The following is a 22,457-nucleotide window of genomic DNA, read 5'->3' on the forward strand; positions in this document are numbered from 1 at the left end:
GTTATTCCTACCACTCCAGAGTGTGTACTTTGCAGTAGCCTCAGATCCCTGTGGTTTGGTTTCTTGTTTATACAGTTTGTTTCTTGTTTGTACACTTTTTTCAGTATCTTGCTGTATTTCTTCCTCTTTCTCTGCCACATTCTATAACTTCACCTTCACATCCACGTCACAAGTCACTTTTGACTAGAGATGGAGGATGGCAGTGATATGTTTAATTTTATGATGCACCTCTCTGTTCTGAGAGGTGCCAGAAGACAAGTCTGCAGCCACTTTTACAGTCTAGACATTACACTGTGTGTTTTCCCCCACCCCCCTCAGGGGAAGCACTTAAATCTGCCAAATTAGAATTATTGTAAATATTATTTCATGCCTGTAAGATTAGATTGTAAACTTGTGGATGTCAGGGGCCATGCCTTTGTATTCTCTCGATTAGCAAGCACAGTGTAGAATATTTCATCCACTATCAATAAATATTGGTTGAATGATGTTCAGGACTGAATTGTGTCCCCCTTGTGTCCCCCTGTCAAACACATGTGGAAGCACTACTCCCAAGTGTGCCTATATTCAGAGAAATGGACTTTAGGGAGGTAACTAAGGTTAGATGAAGTCATAATGATGTGTAATCTGATAGGATTAGTGTCCCAATAGAAACAGACACAAAATCTCTGTCTCCACACACACAGAGGAGGCCATATAAATATACATTGAGAAAGTGGCCTTCTACAAACCAAGGAAAGAGGCCTCATCAGAAACCAACTGTCTGCCAACTTGATCTTGGACTTTCCAGCCTCCAGAACTGTGAGAAAATAAATGCCTGTTGCTTAAGCCACCCAGTGTGTGGTATTTGTTATAGCAGCTTAAGGAGACTAATGCAGTTGGTTTACTAATGAACTGATAAGTAAATATTTTAGGTTTATTTTATTGTGGATAAAGTTATTCTAAATGCAATGGTAGGTTAAGTTGGTATTTTCTAAAAAAGCCATGAAGTCCCAGGGGTTATAAAATTTGACATATTTGGCCAAATTTCATATACAGCAAAAGAGAAATAATATTATTTCAAAACTTGGAACTTTTTTGGAAGTTTGGAAATTCTGGGAAAAAAAGATAATCTAATAGAAAGCTGGAGATAGAACATAAACAAGGAATTAACAAAAATTAAAATACAAATGACTTATAAGTTTGTGAAAAGATGTTAAATTTCATGAATAGACACAACTAATGTAAGACAATATATGTATTTTTAACAGACTTTTTAGTAACAGTTTTAATTTATAGGACAATAGAGAAGATAGTGTAGTTCTCACACTTCCCATGCCCAGGCTGCTCTGTGATTAACATATTACATCAGGCTAGTGGACTGATATTGATGCTCCATTACCTTAGTCTGCTCAGGCTGCTGTAATAAAATACTATGCCCTGAGTGTCTTATAAACAGCAACTATTTATTTTTCACAGCTCTGGAGGCTGGGGTCCAGGGGAATGGCTCTGATAATTCAATGTCTGCTGAGGGTTCACTTCCTTAGTCACAGATGGAGCCTTCTTGCTGCATCCTCACATGATGAAAGGGGCAGGGAGGCTCACTGGAGTCACTTTTGTAAGGGCACTAATTCCATTTATGAGTGTACTAGTCTGTTTTCATGCTGTTGATAAAGACATGCCCAAGACTGGGTAATTTGTAAGGAAAAAGAAATTTTATGCACTCACAGTTCCACATGGCTGGGGAGGCCTCACAATCATGGTGGAAGGTGAAAGGTACCTCTTACATGGTGGCAGACAAGAGAGAACTTGTGCAGGGAAACTCCTCCTTATAAAACCATCAGATCTCATGAAACTTATTCACTATCATGAGAACAGCATGAGAAAGACCCACCCCGCTGATTCAGTTACTTCCCTCAGGTTCCATCCCATGACATGTGGGAACTGTGGGAGCTACATACAATTCAAGATGAGATTTGAGAGGGACACAGCCGAACCATATAAATGAGGGCTCTGCCCCCATGACCTAACCACATCCCACAGGCCCCAACTCCTAACACCATCCACTTGGGGGTGAGAATATCAACATATTAATTTGAGGGGGACACAGACATTCAGATTCTAGCAATAATTTATTAGTTTCAGTCTATTGTGTGTTTAGAATATGTATTTCTATGATTCATGAACTTCAAAAAAATGGCAACCTCCAATGACAGCAGAATAGGAACGGCTATATATAGTTGGTTATATGGTTATTCATTGATACAACTTCCTTGGAGAGCAGTTTGACAGAATCTATGAAAACATAAGCATGCGTGTCTTTAACACAGCAATTCCACTTGTAGGGATTTTTCTTACAACCATACCATCCAAGTGCATGAAGACATTCTTATAGGAGTGGTCTCTTTGGCAACATTTATAACAACAGCAACAAAAACCATCAGCCACCTAAATGTCCTTCATACCACGTGCACACAGAGGAAGGTGTGTTTCTTAAAATCTGTGTAGATCTTATTTGTATGGAGACCTATATATGATACATTAATGTGTGTTTAGATTTCTGTATAGTAACATAATGTGACATTCACAACCTGTTAAGTGAGGAAAGCAAGTGAAGCAAGTTGCTAAACAAGTGCGTTTCTTCTTTCTTTCTTTCTCTCTCTCTCCTTCCTTCCTTCCTTCCTTCCTTCCTTCCTTCCTTCCTTTCTTTTTTTTTTTTTGAAAGAGTCTCGCTCTATGGCCCAGGCTGGAGTGCAGCGTTGCCATCTTGGCTCACTGCAACCTCCACCTCCCGGATTCAAGTGATTCTCGTGCCTTAGCCTCTCAAGTAGTTGGGATTAAAGGTGTGTGCCACCATGCCTAGCTAATTTTTGTATTTTTTTTTTTTTTCAGTAGAACCGGGGTTTTGACATGTTGGCCAGGCTGATCTTGAACTCTTGGCCTCAAGTGATCCACCTGCCTCGACTAGGATTTATAGGGATTATAGGCATGAGCCACCGCACCTTGCCTGACAAAGGTACTTCATGTGGGTTGGACAAAGTTACCTATGTGGATGTGGATGTAGGTGTTGCTGTAAGGTGACCTATTTCTTCCTTACTATGTAACAGCACCCAAACCATGGGGCTCATGAGGATAATGAGGTTGGGGCAAGCAGTCTAACCTTGCATCAGGGACACATTAAAAACAAAGACAGGAACATAGTACAAAGGGCAGCACAGTTTTACGTGTAGTACATGGGTAAGAGACACATAAATACTGCAATACATAGGCACTCTTTCTTGGAAAAGCCCTGAGCTTTGCCCGTGGAAGGATTGTAGCTCCTGCCTTACTGTGAGACCGTGAAGGGGGTTATGTGAGATGGAGGGAAGGATGGACACCTGGTGTGGACAAGTGTGGCCCAGACATAGTATACGGAGGTAGCCAGCTGTCCTTTGAGGTGGTTGTGGGTGCATTTTGTGGATTCCTAGGCTGTTCTGTGCAGCTGCGTTTGGCTAGTGCTTCTCAGATGAAATCACACATAAGAAAACAGAAAATTCATGTTACATTTAGATTGTTCCCTTAATATTTCAATCCCATTAGAACAAATTTGCATTTTCAACACCAAGTATAGTAGAATGGACTGTTTCAATATGGTTCTGTATACCTGGGGCAGGGGCAAGTCTGACTCCAAAATCTGTGAATGTTGACTTCATCCATCCATCCACTTCTCTCCATCTCCTGATACTTGGGGTGTACTGTGACCGTAATCCGAAGCTGGAAGGTTTATAGGTCTCCCTCTAGCAGCCAGGTCCTTTCAGCAAGGATTCACCACAATACAGGGCCAAGTGCCCAAGGAATGCAGTCACTGTGGTTGGGCAAGGTAGGATGGATAGGGCAAGGGCAGGGCAGGAGTGCTTCTGCTGGGGGTGCTTTGCACCAGGGAGTGTCTAAACCCCTGGGTCAGTTCCCACCTGGCTGTAGGGGAAGCTGTCAGGATCCTTTCTTGGACCTGTTCTTACAGATCTACTTGGGGCACTGCTCTGATATGCATTATAGGGGCTTTTGAGTGTTCACCGAAGCCTTATTACTTAGTGACAAATGCACACCCCAGGACTGCAGAAAGCAAGTGATTGGTTATAACAGTGGTTGCAGATTTTCATAGCCAAGGCAAGGTAAATGCTTCAACCCAAAGGTCATCACATCATCCAAGAAGAAACACACACTGTGAATATTGCAGAAGATTCTCCAGCCTCCAAATCAAAGAATCCCTTTTAACAGTTTGTTTAAAACCCCAAGCCAGTCATCCGCCCCTCAATACCAGCGTTAGAGTCTCCCATCAGGGGCCGCCTGCCCCTTCCCCTCAGGGTTTCATCCTTTTCTTCCTGGACTAGGGCAACTTATTAAGTGGGCTGCTTAAGTCCACTTTGTCTCCCTAAAGTTAATTCTCAGCAGGAGCAGCCAATGTGAGCTCCTAAAACAGGAGTCTAACTGTGCAAATTCTCTAGCAGTTTCCTGTTGTTCTGGAATTACACCCCAAGTGACTCCTGAATGGGGTCTCCCAGGCACCAAACGGTCTGGACACTGCTTCCTTCCATTGTTATCTGTTGTTACCTTGTTCCCTTCCCCACCGAGCTTCCAGGCACACAGATGGCTCTTCTGATGCCTGAGTACCACACACTTTCCCCACCTTTGCCTGAGCCCTCTCCTGGGTGTCCCTCCTGAGTCCTTTGCTGGCTGAGCTGCCATCCATAATAACTTAAATCACACCTCTTCTGAGAGGCCCTCTGGGACCACCACCCTCTATCAGGAATGGCATTCTTCCTTATCGTCTGTCTCCACCCTCCTTCCAAATGGAAGTTCCACCATGATTGTGAAGCCTCCCTAGCCGCGTGGAACTGTGAGTCTATTAAACTTCTTTTTCCTTAAAATTACCCAGTCTTGGGCACATCTTAATCAGCAGCATGAAAGCAGAGACCTCATTGTTTTGCGGACTGCTGCACCCCCAGCATGAAGCCCGGAGCCCAGCACAAGGCAGGTGCTTAGCAAATGGCCATAAAGTCAATGAATAAATGAGAACAACGGGTAGGAGGCACTCTAAATGTTCACAGTGGTTAACTTGGAAAGGGAGCATCTTTGGCTTTTTACTTGATATACCCCTATATTGCTTAATCTGCAACAAGAATATGTGGCTTCTGTAATTCAGAGAAAAAGCGTGCGTTAGTTGTCAAACGTGACGAAATTATATGCAAGAGGGCAGTATTTGATGCGTCCATGCGAGTCCTGACCAGTTGGTGCCCTTCACCTTGGGTTTCCCATCTCTGACTCCCCAGGGGCATTGGGGTGTCCACTGGGAAATAGAAAATGATGATGGCAAGTCTTGCTGAAATATGAATGGCACTTGCGTACAATTTGCGGCGGGTCGGGGGTTGGGGGTTGTTTCTTTGGACGTACACTCTTGGTGTTTTTGGGTACAAGATGTTAACCCTAAGTTGGTGTAAGATGCCCGTGCTGGGAAGGAGACAGCAGGAGCAGGACACTGTACCACAACCGAAGAGGAAATCCCCAGAAGGACTGACTCGAGGCAACCAGTGGAGACAAAAGGGGCAAAACAGGAAAGAAGTCGTTGGCCCCATGCTCCCCACCCTACTCGTTCATGAGCCCTTGAGGGTGGCTGGTCCTGAGTCTTGCCAGATGGGGTCAGTGCTGCCGCCTTCTCTGGGGACTGGCTCGGTCCCAGGAGCAGAGACAGATCCAAGAGCATCCAACATGCTGGCGGATGAAACAAGAGACAGAAGAGACAGAGGGTTGCGGGCACAGGGTCTTCTCATTCACAGCAGATGCTGATGTTTTCTTAGAGTAGCCAAAACATTACACAGATATCTTTTTCTCTTTGAATGCAAAATCACGCTGAATTTGGGAGATGCTGACCCACAGAACCTAAATATAGCTTCTTGACACAATTGATTTGCAATGGTAACTTGCTGTGATAAATAATTGAAAACAACGTACCTCAGCCTGCTTTGATGGAAGTCATCATCTTAGGGAAGCCTGAATATTTGTACATCTGTTAATATTGATTTTTTTCTTAGATTGGGGAAATTTTATTTGAATATTGTGTTTATCTTACTGCAATAAACATGAATTGATAAATTATTGTTTTCAGATGTGCTGCTTTTTCTCATAATAGTAAACATAATGAATATTTATTGAGGACTTACTTCAGACTCAGTGCTTAGTGCTGCATGAATTATCTCTTTAACCCTCACAACTACTCGATAAGGTAAAAAGTACTCTTTTTTGCTCATATTTCAGTGGGGAAACTGAGACCAAGAAAGAGAAAGTAACTTACTCAGCTTGTTTCAAGGCTTGTTAATAGCATGGGAGATTTCAGTCTAGAAAATTGGATTCCGACTCCTCAGTGCTTAATTCCTGGGCTCTACTTCCCTGTAAACCTAAACTTTTCAAGCCTAATTGAAGGGAGGAGTGCTGCCTATGCTTATTTCAATCCCAATTCAAGGTAACTCTGACTTTTTATCTGGATTTCTGGATTTTTTTTCCATGAAATACAAACTGCTTTGAAATGTGCTAATCGTATACAAAACGTCCTTATTGGCTCATAACTCAGCTTTTCTCTTGGTCTAACTCCTGCATCATTTTATTAATAATAATTATAAAAGTAATGAGAATCTTGATAAAAATGTCTAACAGATATAAAAGTGAAACATTACCTTCATTCTCAGCCTTGTTTCCTAGAGGCAATCACCTCTAGGAAATTTAGCAATTTCTTACCTTACCTTCCAGAAATAGATGATTTCTTTATACACTTATACATTGATGAACATATAAACACACATTGAAAATAGAACACAGACTTCTATGACAGATCGTGTTCTACAACTTGTCTTTCTCATTAAAAACGTACACGTAACCTTTGACTCATCAATTAAACATATGCAGATATATATGCAAAAAATCCATTGTCCAATTAATTGACTCAAAGAGCAAAAGACTTGAAACCACCCAAATGTTCAACTGCAGATCAGTCTAATTAATTATGATATACATAAAATGGATTATCAAGCAGCAAAGTGTATGCACTAAAATAGAAAGATCCCTTTTGTTGTTTCTTTTTTTTTTTTTTTTTTTTTTTTGAGACGGAGTCTCGCTCTGTCGCCCAGGCTGGAGTGCAGTGGCCGGATCTCAGCTCACTGCAAGCTCCACCTCCCGGGTTCACGCCATTCTCCGGCCTCAGCCTCCCGAGTAGCTGGGACTACAGGCGCCCGCCACCTCGCCCGGCTAGTTTTTTGTATTTTTTTAGTAGAGACGGGGTTTCACCGTGTTAGCCAGGATGGTCTCGATCTCCTGACCTCGTGATCCGCCCGTCTCGGCCTCCCAAAGTGCTGGGATTACAGGCTTGAGCCACCGCACCCGGCCCCTTTTGTTGTTTCTTATCCTTTATTTAAATTTGCTAAGTCAGGTAATGGAAAATATACATGTCTCCTACCATTATCTCTTGCCAAAAAGACTTGCCTAACACCTATAACTTTGAGGGTTACTGCTAGAAATTTTGTTTCTCAAGCAACAATTCAGAACATTTCCTTTGCAAACCACAAAACAAACGCCTCTTCAGGTGCCCATAATGTGCAAAGGACTTATTTTCTATGCTCTTCAATGGAGAGGAAAGAAAGGAGGCAATGATAGGAAGATATTTTCTTGTTCCGTCTCCAGTTCCTTTTCCAGGGCCTTTCCTGCTATCCCAGAACATAAACTAAAAATACAACAAAACGGAATACAACGATAAAGACGCCCAAACAAAATCAGCTCTAAAAAGCTTCCTGAATTATTCAGCAAGTGAGTATCTACCCAAAGTTTTAAGGGGGCTGTCTGATTTCATTTCTATAAACTTGGTACATAAGGGAGATTTTAAGAGTGTGATACTCTTCTTGCAGTCTCCTTAGCAGAACAGGCTGACTTTTAGCCTTGATGGCTCCTTTATCACCTCCCCATCCCAGGACTGTGGGTGCTTCCTCTGCCTGTTCACTGATGTATCTTACACCTTTGTCCTGAAGTGCCACCTCTGGCCACAGCACAGCAACTGTCGATTCAGATATTACAGATGAAAGGGAGAAGCGTTTAATAACACTTGTGGTTTATTATTTAAATTGATCTCCCTTAAACTGTTATTCTCTTTCATATATTAATAACACTGGAGTCAGGACTATATTTAAAATACTTCAAAGCTGTTTCAAGGCAGGCCACCAGGCATTGGCCAATCAGCAGGGTCCTGGAAACTCCCAGCTGCAGTGGGTGTTAACCCTTTAGTTGCTGGATGGTGGAAAGTTCTGGAAGGTCCAGAGGATGATAGTTGGGATCATCCTGTCAGGTGACCAGGGTATCTGGGAGAGGGACCATGGGGTTGGGAAGTGTTTTAATACTGTAACCGCCATCACAGCTGTACTGATAGGTAGTCTTGATGATGCAATGGGTAAAAAGAACATGTCCAGAAACGAACAATGCCAATAATTGGAGAATTCAAAATATTAATTTCAGTAAACCTTTGTTGCATGGCAGACCCTGTGCTGAACATAGAATTATCGCAATGACTAAGACCCACACCATCCCAGCTGTCTTGAAACTTGTGAGCTAGATAGGAAGACGACATTATCCTGAAAAGGAGGATTTTATTTCACTAGGAATACCTAACCTGAAAACATGAAAGTTCAAAGAAGATTTTTTATTTATTATTTAGAGACGGGGGTCTGGGCTTAAGCGATCCCCTCCAGCCCCCTGAGTTGCTGGGACTGCAGGTGTGCACCACCACACCTGGATAAGTTTTAAATTTTTTGTTGAGATGGGGGTCTCATTACGTGGCCCAGGCTGGTCTCGAACTCCTGGCCTCATGATATCCCCCCGCATCTTGGCTTCCCAAAGTGCTGGGATTACAGGTATGAGCCACCACACTTGGCCCTGAAGAGGAAGTTTTTAATTGCAAGGTGTGATATGAAAAGGCCAGCTGTTACTCGTGGCAATTAAAGAAATAAACCTCCTTCAGAGAAATGGCTATTAATCACAAGGAAACATTTTTTTTTTTTATGCTGTGAATATGATTAGGACCTGGCATAGACCTTAGGGGAAGTCTCTAAAAATGAGGCAGTTACCCCCATATCTAGGGCAGATGGGCATGTTCTACTCCAGGCAGCGGGGAGTCCCTGTCACCAGCCTGTCTGCAAGACGCCCACAGGTTCCTGTGATTCTGTTCACTCTGTCCTGTAGGAGGAACATAGCTGGTCATTTTTGTGTAATGTAAGCATGGTCTTGGAGGAATTTTTATCAAAACCATGGGCAAAACTGAATACTTCTTTTCTAAAAACAGATTCAGTGACTGCAGATGCGTTCAATCGCAGGATTCTCTCAACTGGACTCTGAAGGGCCTTGCTCTGAATTCTGGGCTCTTAACCACCAATGATGACTCTGGCAGCTTTTCCAGGCTCGGGTGTGGAACTTTCTTGATCTTGTGTGGAATGGTTATTGACTATAGATCGCATCTATCTATTGAAGAAACAGGCCATGTTGCAGAGAAAGTATCAGGCCATCTTCCTCCTTGTATCTGTTCCCCGTGTGCCATTTTGTGAAAACTGCTTGTATTGTGGAAACAAATCCATTTTGGCTCCTTTTGGCTCTGTGCAGACAGTCCGTGGAAAAGCCAAGTTGAATCCTACTCTACCTTATGAATCATTCTCCCATCTGCCAGCTGAATCCTGGCTGCGGCCACTTTGTTTTAGGAGAAGGAGGTGCAGAGTGAAAAGGAAACATGTTGATTCTCCCAGCTCAGGCCATTTGTAGTATAATTAGAAACATAATGTTTTGACTTGAAAGCTGATCACATCTGATATGGGTGTCAGCAAAACAGAATAAATATTTTTTATCTTTTTGGTGTAATTTAATAGAATAAGAGCTTTGGTGGGGATGACACCACTCCAAGTGCTGTTAATATGGAATTGCTTCCCTGTTCCCTGGCTCCTTTAAAAAACGTAGATGTGAAATCAGCGTAGACATGTCTACAGTCGAATAGTAAAGAGGAATTAAACAACATGCTTCATATCTGGGTCACTTAAGTAAATATAAGACACTGTTGGTTATTCCGGTGTCTCATAGATAAGAAGAGGATACAGAATGTAGCTTGAGTATGATCCTGGGAATGATAACACATTTGGGGACTTTATTATTTCAGAAACATGTACTCTTCTTCCCACAAAAAAACACTGATTTTAATCAAAACATGGCGTGTGTGATCATTTAAAACTTTATGGCGGCTTCTTTTAGCCTCGCAGTACTTGGATTTTGTGAGAACAACAGTAAATATGAGAATTCAGGGCTCGGATGGACGGGCTGAAGATAAAGACCTTAAACTCACCGCAGTCTGTGTGATAGAGCTGATGGTGCCATGTGACCCTGACCTTGCTATGCCCATCCTCGCAGTCCTCGCGTAACAGGGATCCGCACGTAGCCTGTTTGCAAAAAATATTTGTTGAGTGAATGAATGTGTGAGCAAACAAGGTGAAAATGAATAAGTCTTGGCACCTGGGAGATCTGGGCTTTGTAGGTTTGTTTGGTGGTGTTTTCTTACGATCTCAAGATTCAAAGATCCAAGTGTTTCAGATGAGAAACGCTGAAGGGAGGGGTTAGTTTTCTGTTTTGCACAATAGAGGATCATCATTGTGGCAGCGTCCAGCAACATGATGTCCGAGCACGCAGTTCCCCAGGGTGGTCTTCGGCAGGGCTCAGCCGGGCTCCTGCTTCAGGCCTCCAGTTGGATCAAGACGGCAACCAGGCACGACTCTCCTCTGGAGGTGTGTGGTCCTCTTCCAAGCTTATGTGGTTGCAGCAGGATTCAGTTACCTGTGGCTGTGAGACTGAGGTCCCTGTCTCCCTGCGGGCTGTCAACCTGGGGCTGCTCTGTGCGCCTATCCGCCGCCCACATCCCTTCCCACGGAGCTCCTCCATTAACTAACAGTGATGCTTGGAGTCCTTTTCACCATAAAAGGTTCATGTGATCATATCGGGTCCATCTATCTGATCATCTTCAGTCAGTTGACTTGGGACTTTAATTTCGTCTGCAAAAACACTTTCACAGTGGTAGTAGAGTAGCCTTTGATTAAAAAACCAGGGCAAGGCGAGGTTCCCTTTTAGAATTCTGCCTGTCAGTAGGGACCATTAGTAAGCCATGCAGGATGGGAATGCAGTAGTTGTAGGGACTGCAGTGACCTGTCAGAAGTCTGCTGAAGGGCCTTCAAATTGAAAAGCATGTTGACCACCATGCCAGCTGCAGAGCTCGGGTCTGTGGGCTGGTTCTGCTGCAGGCTCTAGGCTTGGCACTCCTGGCCTCGCTTAGCCCTTCCATTGCCAGTGGAGTTAATCTGTTGCTTTGAGGTGATTTGTCAATGCCACACTGCTGAGGGGGTCTCATCTTGCCAGAATCCAGGCCTTCGGGCTTGTGGGTCTGGGGTATTTTCGCAGTGCTTGAGTTGATTAGAAATTGTTTCATTATGTGACCTTCTTCATTGCTTTGTGTTCTCATCCCATATTTATATTAATACTGGACATGGTGACTGCAATGCCCCAGGCTAGCTCCTCCTTTGAGTACAAGTGAGATTCCACCTAGGTTAAGATTAAAATCCTGCTGCTCTGACCTTCCACGGCTCCACTGGTAGGAAATTCAGCAGAGTTTCACGTTCCTCTCCCCAGATCTTCTGAGAATTCTCGGGGGTGTTCTCTTGTGTCCATGCCTGACTCAGTGCTGGACATTTTCATCACTTGCTAGAGGAGAAGGAGCTCAGGTGTGAACTCCAAGGACAGAGTCACCCCCAGTGGCCTGTCTGCTTCCTGTCCCTGCATGGATACTCATGGTGCCATGGAAGGAGTGGCTCAGCAGCTGCTTTGAGGACAGGGAGCGGGAAACAGCACTGAGAAGCCACCGTCTTTCTCCCAAGTCTGTTCATAGATGAGATACCAAGAAGGACAGCGTGTGGTCCTTTCGTTTTCTTGCTCTACTCTTCCTTGGAGATTTTGCCTACTGCCTTGGTTTCAACTACAAATGAAGACTACACATCTTTGCTATCTGAGTATCCAGGAAGAAAAAATCTTTTTTAGAACTGAAACTTTATATCTTCAGGTTTTGCCTGGACATTGCCATGGATTTATTTTCACTGCTGAACTCAGCATGTCAAGACTGACTTCATCATCTCTCTCCAGACTGGCTCAGTCTCTTGGTGTTCCCATTTTTTCAACAAGCTTCACATTTCCCCCAGTAATTCTAGTGTACAACCTGGGATATAATTCTGACCTCTTTTTTTTTTTTTTTTTTTTAAACCAACCAGTTGCTGTGTTAGTTTGCTCGGGCTACTGGAGCAAAATATCACAGACGAGGTGGTTTATGAATGAAAATATCTCAACTCACAGTTCTGAAAACCAGAAGTCCTAGATCCGGAGTTGGCAGAGTTGGCTCCTTTGGAGGCTGTGGGGGAGAATCTGTCCTGAAAATCTTTGTTATACTTTGGCTTGTGGAAGCATCACTCCAACCTCTGCCTTCACCATGACTGTTGCTGGAAGGTTCCCGATGTATACTTACAGTAAATTATTCCTTTGGACTGAGGTCCAGCTTGGCTGCTCTGTGGCTGGTGTTGGCGGTTATGACTGTTAGAACTGCTTTGGCACAGATCCCAAAGGCTCCAGGGATAGGATTGTTTAGAAGACATAGTGATGACATCTCTGTTTGGGTAAAATGATCCCAGAGCCACACATCCACTATCCCAGCATTCCTAAAACCAAAAGCACTTGAATAGTATCATAATAGTGACGTCCACGCCCCCAGGCCTCAGCTGCCCCCAAACACTGGTGCTTACAGAGGTTGAAGTGACTGTTGGTCCTGATTATGTCTGGCACAATCCCACGGGACTTTATTCTGGTCAGAGTTCAGCAAGCCACGCCAGAAAAATCCCAGAATGCTTGGCCTTAACTGTGAAGTTGATGGGACGCAGATCTGTTTTCCTTTCCCCGCTGTTCTTAGCAATTGTCCAATCTCAGCAGGTTGTCTGATTCCAGTTAAGGGTCACAAGACAGAAAAGATGTTTGTGATCTCATAGGCATAGTTCATAGTGGCACAAAGATATTTCCAATTAAAAAAAAAAAAAACGCATTAAGTAACAGTCTAGTGAACTAGAAGTCAAATTTCCCCAAATTTTAACTTTCTAAAACATGATCCCAAACCTAAATTCAAGAAATAAAGCTCCTACAGTGAACTCATTATACTTTGTCCATTAGTGTCTCACACAGGGATGTCACCTCTAATTTACAACAAATTCTTAACAAACTAGATCTTCTACCCGTAAGAGATTACCAGTGGATCCTAGAAAGGAATAGAGCATTCTGTCTCCTCTAGAAAGAGGAAACACAAACTGTGCAGACACAAATTGTGGGAAATACAAATGAATTTTTGTAATAATGACATATTATGTAATGTGTATGTATGTAATTAAGAAAGTTGTTTTTTAAGATGCTTTCTTTTTCTTTTCCTTTTTTTTTTTTTTTTTTTTTTTTTTTGAGACAGGAGCTCACTCTGTTGCCGTGGCTGGAGTGCAGAGATACGATCTCAGCTCACCACAGCCTTGACCTCCTGGGCTCAAGTGCTCCTCACACCTCAGCCTCCTGAGTAGCTGGACCCACAGGGTCCTGCCACCACGCCTGCCTAATTTTGGTAGTTTTGTTTTTGTAGAGATGGGGTTTTGCCATGTTTCCTGTACTGGAAGATGCTTTCTTTTCAAGAGTAGAGCAAGAAGTGTATATTAAGTTCATTGTGTTTATCCTTCTATAAGAATGTACATATATTTTCTTATGCTTATTACTTGCCCTTCTATATAATTTTTAAAAATATAGTAATTTTTATTCATGGGAATTAAAAGTACTACTTCTACTTGCCTGGAAATAGAAATACCATGTCCAAGGGTATGAATGAAATGCAATAATATGGTAATTAAAGTAATATCCAATAAAATTTTCAATGTATTGGTACATTCCATGAATTATTTAATTAAGCTTGTTAACTGTTTACTAAGTAGGTATTGCCTCTTTTAATATGAAACACCCTTATCATTATAGGGTGTAAGGCGTGCTGAATATGATTTCAAATGTACTTCTAATTTTTTAGAGGTTATCTCCCTTAGCATAGATGATTTTGTAGTTTTCCTCAAGCACACAACTTCTATACAATTTTTGGGGTTGTAAGTTTGAATCGATGACCTTCTCTTATATGGAAAATTTCATTATATGTAACATTTTATTTTCCAAGAAACCAGATGAAGTGTCACCAAGTGTATTCTAATTATTTATTTTTCCTTTAAACTACTCCGTATATACGCACCTGTTCTAAGACTTTGCACTGTCCATGATTTTTCTCCATTCCATTTTTTTTTCTTGGTTAGGAACAAAACCATCAATAGCTGTAGATGAAAACTGTTTGCAGTAGCATGCTGAGATAATCTGGTTGGAAGGCTTCGACTGATTTGTGTCTAAAGATAAATGCAAACGGCATCAATTGCGTCTCTGCTTTCTCCAGAGCCAGTTCTCAGTGCTCATTATAGCGTCTGGCTTTCCTTGTGGCATCTGTTGTTTCACAGGACTTTATAAGCTGTCTGCTTCTAATAAATGAAATTATACTTCTGCAGTAAGGTTCCCATAAGTAATCAAGGTAACACCATCCCAAAGTCTCTAAGCCTGGGCATCATGAGAGCCATTGTCCTGGCCCCAACATGGAACGATGGATGATGATTAGATTTTTACTGATCTGAAGGTCCAGAGAATCTCTCTAAAAGGCAAATGCAACACATTAGAACTCTGGAAATAGCTGCTTGTAATTGAAAACTGTTATTGCTGATAGTGCAACTTTACTGAAACGTAACTTTATGATGATGCCTTGACTTCCAGCATCTTAGGCTGAGGATAAAAGGAGGATTTGCTTGGATTCCAGAAGTCAAGTTCTTCCCACGCTCTGGTTACTTTTTGTTACAAGATTTGCCTGTCCTCATGGAAACACATTCACCCTACAAAGCTTAAAATTCCCGCTTAATCTTTGTTTTATTATGTTCATGAATAACATGATGTGATGGTGTGAAAATCCAGAGAAGTCAGCAAGCAACCCTCTAACAACAGACTTGGCTGTCTATCTGTGTGTGAGCCGGTGCATGTATGTGCACTGGCGTGTGCAAGCATGTGTGTGTGCATGTGTGTGTGTTTAAAGGCACCAAACAGTAACCAAATGTCATGGAAAAGGAGTTGAAATTCTGGATGCATCTGGACTACTCTTCAGGACTCATTTTAAGCTTCAAGATGGAAAGAAACTCTCCAATGCTTAGTGAAATAAACTTCTGCGGTCTTGATTCAGAGATCATTTTATTGTTGGAAGGTACATCTACAACGAATTACTATTAGGCCAACCCTGGCATAAAGTGTGAATTTAGTCGTGAGTCTGTAGCCTCCCAACACACTTCTCTGTCCCAGCTCCCTCCCTGCCCACAGAGCCGCTCTCCTTCCTCCTTGCCTCTCAGGCACCAGTGTTCTCTTTACTTTTTCTTCCTGTTGAACCCTCTCAACACCTCCCCGAAGAAGCAAGGAAAGAGGGTCTGATTTTTTTCTCATTAAAAGTTTTATTTCAGTAGTTTTTGGGATGCAGGTGGGTTTTGATTAAATGGATACGTTCTTTCGTGGTAGTTTCTTAGATTTTGGTGTACCCGTCACCTGAGCAGTGTACACTTTTATCCCTCACCTCTATCCCTCTCTTCCCCCACTGAGTCCACAGAGTCCATTATGTTATTGTTGTGCCTTTGTGTCCTGGTATGGTTTGACTGTGTCCCCACCCAAATCTCATCTTGAATTGTAGTTCCCATAATTCCCACATGTCATGGGAGGGACCCAGTGGGAGGTAATTGAATCATGGGGACAGGTCTTTCCTGTGCTGTTCTCCTGATAATGAGTAAGTCTCATGAAGTCTGGTTTTAAAAAGGGCACTTCCTCTGCACAAGCTCTCTCTTGCCTGCCACCATGTAAGATGTGACTTTGCTCCTCCTTTACCTTCCACCATGATTGTGAAACCTCCCCAGCCATGTGGAAGTGTGAGTCAATAAAGCTTGTTTCCTGTATAAATTACCCAGTCTCAGGTATGTCTTTACCGTAGCATGAGAACAGATTAATACATGTCCTCATAGCTTAGCTCCTACTTATAAGTGAGAAGATACGACATTTGGTTTTTCATTCTTGAGTTACTTTACTTAGAATAATCGCCTCCAGCTCCATCCAAGTTGCTACAAGAGACATTATTTCATTCCTTTTTATGAATGAGTAGTATTCCATGGTGTATATGTACCACATTTTCTTTACCCATGCGTTGGTCGATGGGACCTGGTTATGAAGAAATGTCAGAATTACTAATGAGCATTTAAAGCACCACTCCCCTCATTTCTATAGTTCTAATTTCTTGGGGCCTAAAACTTGAGAAATAAAGGATTCTTTGTGGAAATTTGGATAATGACCAAGGGTTATCTGATTGATTTCTTTTAATAATCCAGGTATATTTTTGTTGAGACCACTAGTCATGTTTACTAATGTAATGTGGGTCCCTGGAACTATGGTGAGGTTGACTTTGGAAGTAAAGAACAATCTTAGCTTTAGATATTGGGGTGCTTCGACGTATTTTCTTTCCAAGATTTGCAGACTTTTACTGCATCTATAACCTAAATTGCAAATTTAGCCAATATTATGGACTGAATGTTTGTGTTTCCCCAAAATTCTTATGTGGATGCCCTAACCTGCAATGTGATGTATTTAGAGATAGGGCCTTTGGGAGGTGATTAAGTTTAGATGAGGTCATAAAGATGGGGCTCCCAAGATTGGATAAATATCCTTAGAAAATAAAGAACAAGAGGAAAAGAAGAAGCAGGAAGAGGAGAAGAAGGCAGGGAGGGGACACCAGAGCTCTCGCTCTGTCTCTCAACTGTGTGAGGACACAGCAAGTAGGTGGCCATCTGCAAACCAGGAAGAGAGCCCTCATCAGGAACTAAGCCAGCTAACAGCTTGACCTTGGACTTCCAGCTTCCAGAACTGTGAGAAATAAATGTCTGTTGTTTAAACCACCCAGTCTGTGGCATTCTATTATAGCAGCCTGAGCTGACTAACATAGCCAACATATCCATTACCTTGGTTCTAAACAGACTTCCCCAAGGGTACAAGAGATGATACTCTCAGTGAATTGAGGAACATTGGCAAAATGATTGGTAATCCTTGATAATTAAGATGTAATTATGTATAACAGAAATGCTAATGTACCTTATAAATAAGAACAACTGAAAATAGCATTTTCAAAAATGGTAGTAAAATATTTGGAACATAGAATTTACCATTGTAATCATTTTTAGGTGTACAATTCAGTGATATTAAATATATTCACAATGTTACACAACCATCCATCTTCATTACTATTTTCATCTTGTTGAACAGAAACTCTATGCCTATTAAACAATTACTCCCCATTTCCTCTCCCATCAGCCCCTGGCAGCCACCATTCTATTTTCTGACTCTGTGAATTTAGGGACCTCATGTGATTGGAACCACACAGTACATCTTTTTCTAATGGGCTTATCTCACTCAGCATCCTGTCTTCAGAGTTTATCCAAGTTGTATTAATAGCATGTATCAGAATTTCCTTCCTTTCTCAGGCTGAATAATATTGCATTGTACAGAGAGGCTACATTTTGTTTATCCACTCATCTATTAATGGACACTGGGTTGCTTCTCCCTTTTGGCTATTGTGAATAATAGTGCTATGGACATGGGTTCATAAATATCTCTTTGAGACTCTGTTTTCAATTCTTTTGAGAATAAACCCAGAAATAAAATTGTTGGATCGTATGGCAATTCTAGTTTTAATTTTTGAGGAGCAACTAGTGTTGTATTTATTTTTATTTTTCCATAAGTTGTTGGGGTACAGGTGGTATTTGGTTACATGAGTAAGTTCTTTAGTGGTGATTTGTGAGATTTTGGTGCACCCATCACTCGAGCAGTATACACTGCACCATATTTACAGTCTTTTATCCCTCATCCCCTCACTCTTCCCCCCAAGTCCCCGAAGTCCATTGTATCATTCTTAGACCTTTTCATCTGCATAGCTTAACTCCCACATATCAGTGAGAACATACGATGTTTGGTTTTCCATTCCTGAGTTACATCACTTAGAACATTAGTCTCCAATCTTATCCAGGCCACAGTTTCTTTATCCACTGATTGATTGATGGGCATTTGGGTTGGTTCCACGATCTTGCAGTTGTCAGTTGCAGGTGGGCATTTGGGTTGGTTACACGATCTTGCAATTGTGAATTGTGCTGCTACAAACATGCATATGCAAGTATCTTTTTTGAATAATGACTTATTTTCCTCTGGGTAGATACCCAGTAGCGGGGTTCCTGGATCGAAAGGTAGTTTTACTTTTAGTTCTTTAAAGAATCTCCACACTGTTTTCCATAGTGGCTGTACTAGTTTACATTTCCACCAGCAGTGTAGAAGTTTTCCCTGTTCACTGCATCCACACCAACATCTACTGTTTTTTGAGTTTTTGATTATGGCCATCCTTGCAGGAGTAAGGTGGTATCTCAGTGTGGTTTTCATTTGCACTTCCCTGATCATTAGTGATGCTGAGCATTTTTTTTTCCATGTTTTTGGCCATTTGTATATCTTCTTTTCAGAATTGTCTATTCATGTCCTTAGCCCCACTTTTTGATGGAATTGTTTTTTTTTTCTTGTTAATTTGTTTGAGTTTGTTGTAGATTCTGAATCTAAGTCCTTTGTCAGATGTATAGGTTGTGAAGATTTTCTCCCATGCTGTGGGTTGTCTGTTTACCCTGCTGACTGTTCCTTTTGCCGTGCAAAACTCTTTAGTTTAATTAGGTCCCAGCTATCTATCTTTGTTTTTGTTGCATTTGCTTTTGGGTTGTTGGTCTTGAAATCCTTGACTAAGTCAATGTCTAGAAGGGTTTTTCCAGAGTTATCTTCTAGAATTTTTATAGTGTCAGGCCTTAGGTTTAAGTCCTTAATCCATCTTGAGTTGATTTTTGTATAAGATGAGAGATGAGGATCCAGTTTCATTCTCCTGCATATAGCTAGCCAATTATCTCAGCACCATTTGTTGAAAAGGGTGTCCTTTCACCACTTTATGTTTCTGTTTGCTTTGTTGAAGATCAGTTGGCTGTATTTGGGTTTATTTCTGGGTTCTCTATTCTGTTCCATTGGTCTATGTGCCTATTTTTAAAGCAATACCATGCTGTTTTGGTGACTATGGCCTTACAGTATAGTTTGGAATCAGGCAGTGTGATACCTCCAGATTTGTTCTTTTTGCTTAGTGTCGCTTTGGCTATAGCTATACAGGTTCTTTTTTGGTTCCATATGAATTTTAGGATTTTTTTTTCTAATTCTGTGAGGAATGATTGTGGTATTCTGATAGGCATTGCATTGAATTTGTAGATTGCTTTTGGCAGTATGGTCATTTTCACAATATTGATTCTACTCATCCATGAGCATGGGATGTGTTTCCGTTTGTTTGTGTCATCTATGATTTCTTTCAGCAGTGTTTTATAGCTTTCCTTGTAGAGGTATTTTGACTCCTGTGTTAGGTATATTCCTAAATGTTTTATTTATTTATTTATTTATTTGTCTATCTATCTATTTTTGCAACCATTGTAAAAGGGTTTGAGTTCTTAATTTGATTCTCTGCTTGGTCATTGTTGGTGTATAGAAGAGTTACTAATTTGTGTACTAACTAAGAGTTACTAATCTTGTATCTAGAAACTTTGCTGAATTCTTTCATCAGTTCTAGGAACTTTCTAGAGGAGCCCTTAGGGATCTCAATGTAAATGATCATATCATCAGCAAATAGTGACAGTTTGACTTTCTCTTTACCAGTAAACCAGTATTTTAAATACTCCGTTAAACCAAAGACTGTAGCATTGCAGATGCATTTGTCTGTGGGGCATCTGGGTACATTTTGGTTGCTGGGAACAAGCTTTATACTTGTCTGCATTCCAATGGCAGGAGCCTAAAGAGAGACCAGAAATATTGGCTGTAATAAAAGCACCAAGTACCATAGAACCATCAAGGAATAAAGTTGGGATGGGATGTCAAGAATTTGTTCAGCCTCCATCGTTATGTGGTTTACATAACATTGTTATCCATTTTATAGGTGGACAACTGTCCTGAAGTCACACAACTAGAAAATAATGGGCAAGGATTTAAACCTGGATGTCTTGGTTTTGGCCATAGCCTTTTTTTAATGACACATTGATCTCAGAGTTTTAGAGGTGGAGGATACTGATTTCATGATCAGTTAAGCTAGTAGTTTTCAAACTTCTTTGTGATGGAGATATCTTTTGTTCAAATAAAAATGTAAACAGAAATACCTAAAATAAATCACTCAGAATGAAACAGGGCATTTGTACTCTTCCTTGCCCACTTCTCCATCACGGCCCCTGAAGGGAGATCTGCAAATCCCTAGGGAGCAGTTGGAGACCCATGGCTCAATATCTTCAGTGGGCAATGAAGGAGCTGAGGCTCTTGGTAGGCAAGGGGGGATGGGCTTGGGGGTGGGTGTCATTTTTCCAAGCCTGCCAAAATATCTTGGGCAAACTTGATCTAGAACACACATTTCCAAAGATTCTCCCTAACCCAGTAACTTAAGCAACCTTCTCCCATATATGTTTCTAAGACAAAGTCATCTTTGCCTTTGTTGAAATCCTAAATAAAGGAAAATACTACCAACTGGACTACTAATTGATGTTTATAAAGTAAAAACTCTATTTACCCATATAATCTGTTTTCACAAAACTACAAATTTTTGTAATAAACAGAAGGCATTACATTTTCTTAGAGGTTTTTTTTTTTAAGTTTAGAAGAAAATATTTTGGACTTAATAATTGTTATTGTGCACATTTAAGAGAGAGAAGGAGGGTGGGAAGGTGGGAACAAGGGAGGGAGAAGCAGAAAAAGGAAGAGAAGCTATGGAAAATACATTTTCGTAACTCCTGGTGTCGTGGCTGTAATTGGGCAGAATCAAGTTCTCTGATGCTGCAGTGTGAAATCCGAGAGAGGACATGGGGTCTGAATTTCTCAACATGCAACTTATCAGCCTCTCAGATCTTATTGTTACAGGAAAGGGGTCCCAATCCAGACCCCAAGAGAAGGTTCTTGGGTCTCATTCAAGGAAGAATTCAGGGTGAGCCCACAGCACAAAGCAAAAGCAAGTTTATTAAGAGAGCAAAGAGGTGAAAGGACAGCTACTCCATAGACAGAGTAGGACGTTCCTGAAAGTAAGAGGAAGAGTGCATCCACCGTAGGTACAATGCTGGTATATATGGGGAGATGTGTTCTGCTACAAGGGTTTGTGATACAGGACTGATTTTCTTAATTACTATATTTTGTAAGAATCAATATTATTATCTTTAAAGCAAAATTAGGAATGCCTTTGTTCTCAAGACAGTGGAATATCTGGACACTCCCAAGTCTGGGTCTGTTTAGTAAGCAATATTAATTTGTTCCCTTGACCGTAAACATCTGTAGAAGCTAGGAAGGCCGTACTTTCTGATAATGCAGTCCAAGAAGCAAGTCCCACCCTCATTTTCCAGCCCCACTCAAAAGGGATTTGCTCTGGTTCAAATGCCTCTGACATTATGTCTTTGGCTGGGGATCCAAGATTTGATGCCTTCATTTGATGGCTCCTCTTCAGGGTTCTTTCTTCCATGGGAATCGGGGGTTTGTTAATCCTTTTGGAAAGAGTTCATTTTCCCATTAGTTTTGCCCGTCTTGATTTGCTCAGTCATGGTCATTCTTCAAGACAAAATGATTACTGGCAACTCTCAGAATTCTACTGGGATCTTGAATTTTTTCTGAAACTCCAGTACATTTGCATATATCAAAACTCATAAGTCTCTGTAACTTTCCCTTTAGGAGAAACCCAAGCATTCTCTTCAATTAAAAATAAAAATTTAAATACTGCCCCTGAAAATGTAAGATTAGGGTGAGGGCAGTTTTCTTTCTGTGTGATGCTTAATTACCAAGGGGAGGTAATAAACCCTTTCTACTGTCACCTTGTGCTCCTTGCTCCTCCCGCAGGGTGAACAACATGAACAATAAATAAGTTCTCATTGCTGATAGTCTCATCCATCAGCTTGCACCTGTATATGCAGGTTAGAGCTTAAGGTGGGATGTTAGGTTGAAGAAGTGGTCTTTCTCTTTCTCTGAGGGCTTTTATTGCCTTTCATTTTTAAGTGGGTGAAAGGTTTTCAGTCCTGTAGGAGCCTTTTTGAGCTTGCTTCTTTCTTTGTTCCTCTCCATTCTCGTGAGATGGGCCAGGGAAGAGGTGATTGAGAGCAGGCTCTTAATGAAGAAGAGAATCATTCTAATTCTTCAAACTC

The sequence above is a fragment of the Papio anubis genome, chromosome 11 (assembly GCF_008728515.1).
Source record: "Papio anubis isolate 15944 chromosome 11, Panubis1.0, whole genome shotgun sequence".
NCBI classification, from domain to species: domain Eukaryota; kingdom Metazoa; phylum Chordata; class Mammalia; order Primates; family Cercopithecidae; genus Papio; species Papio anubis.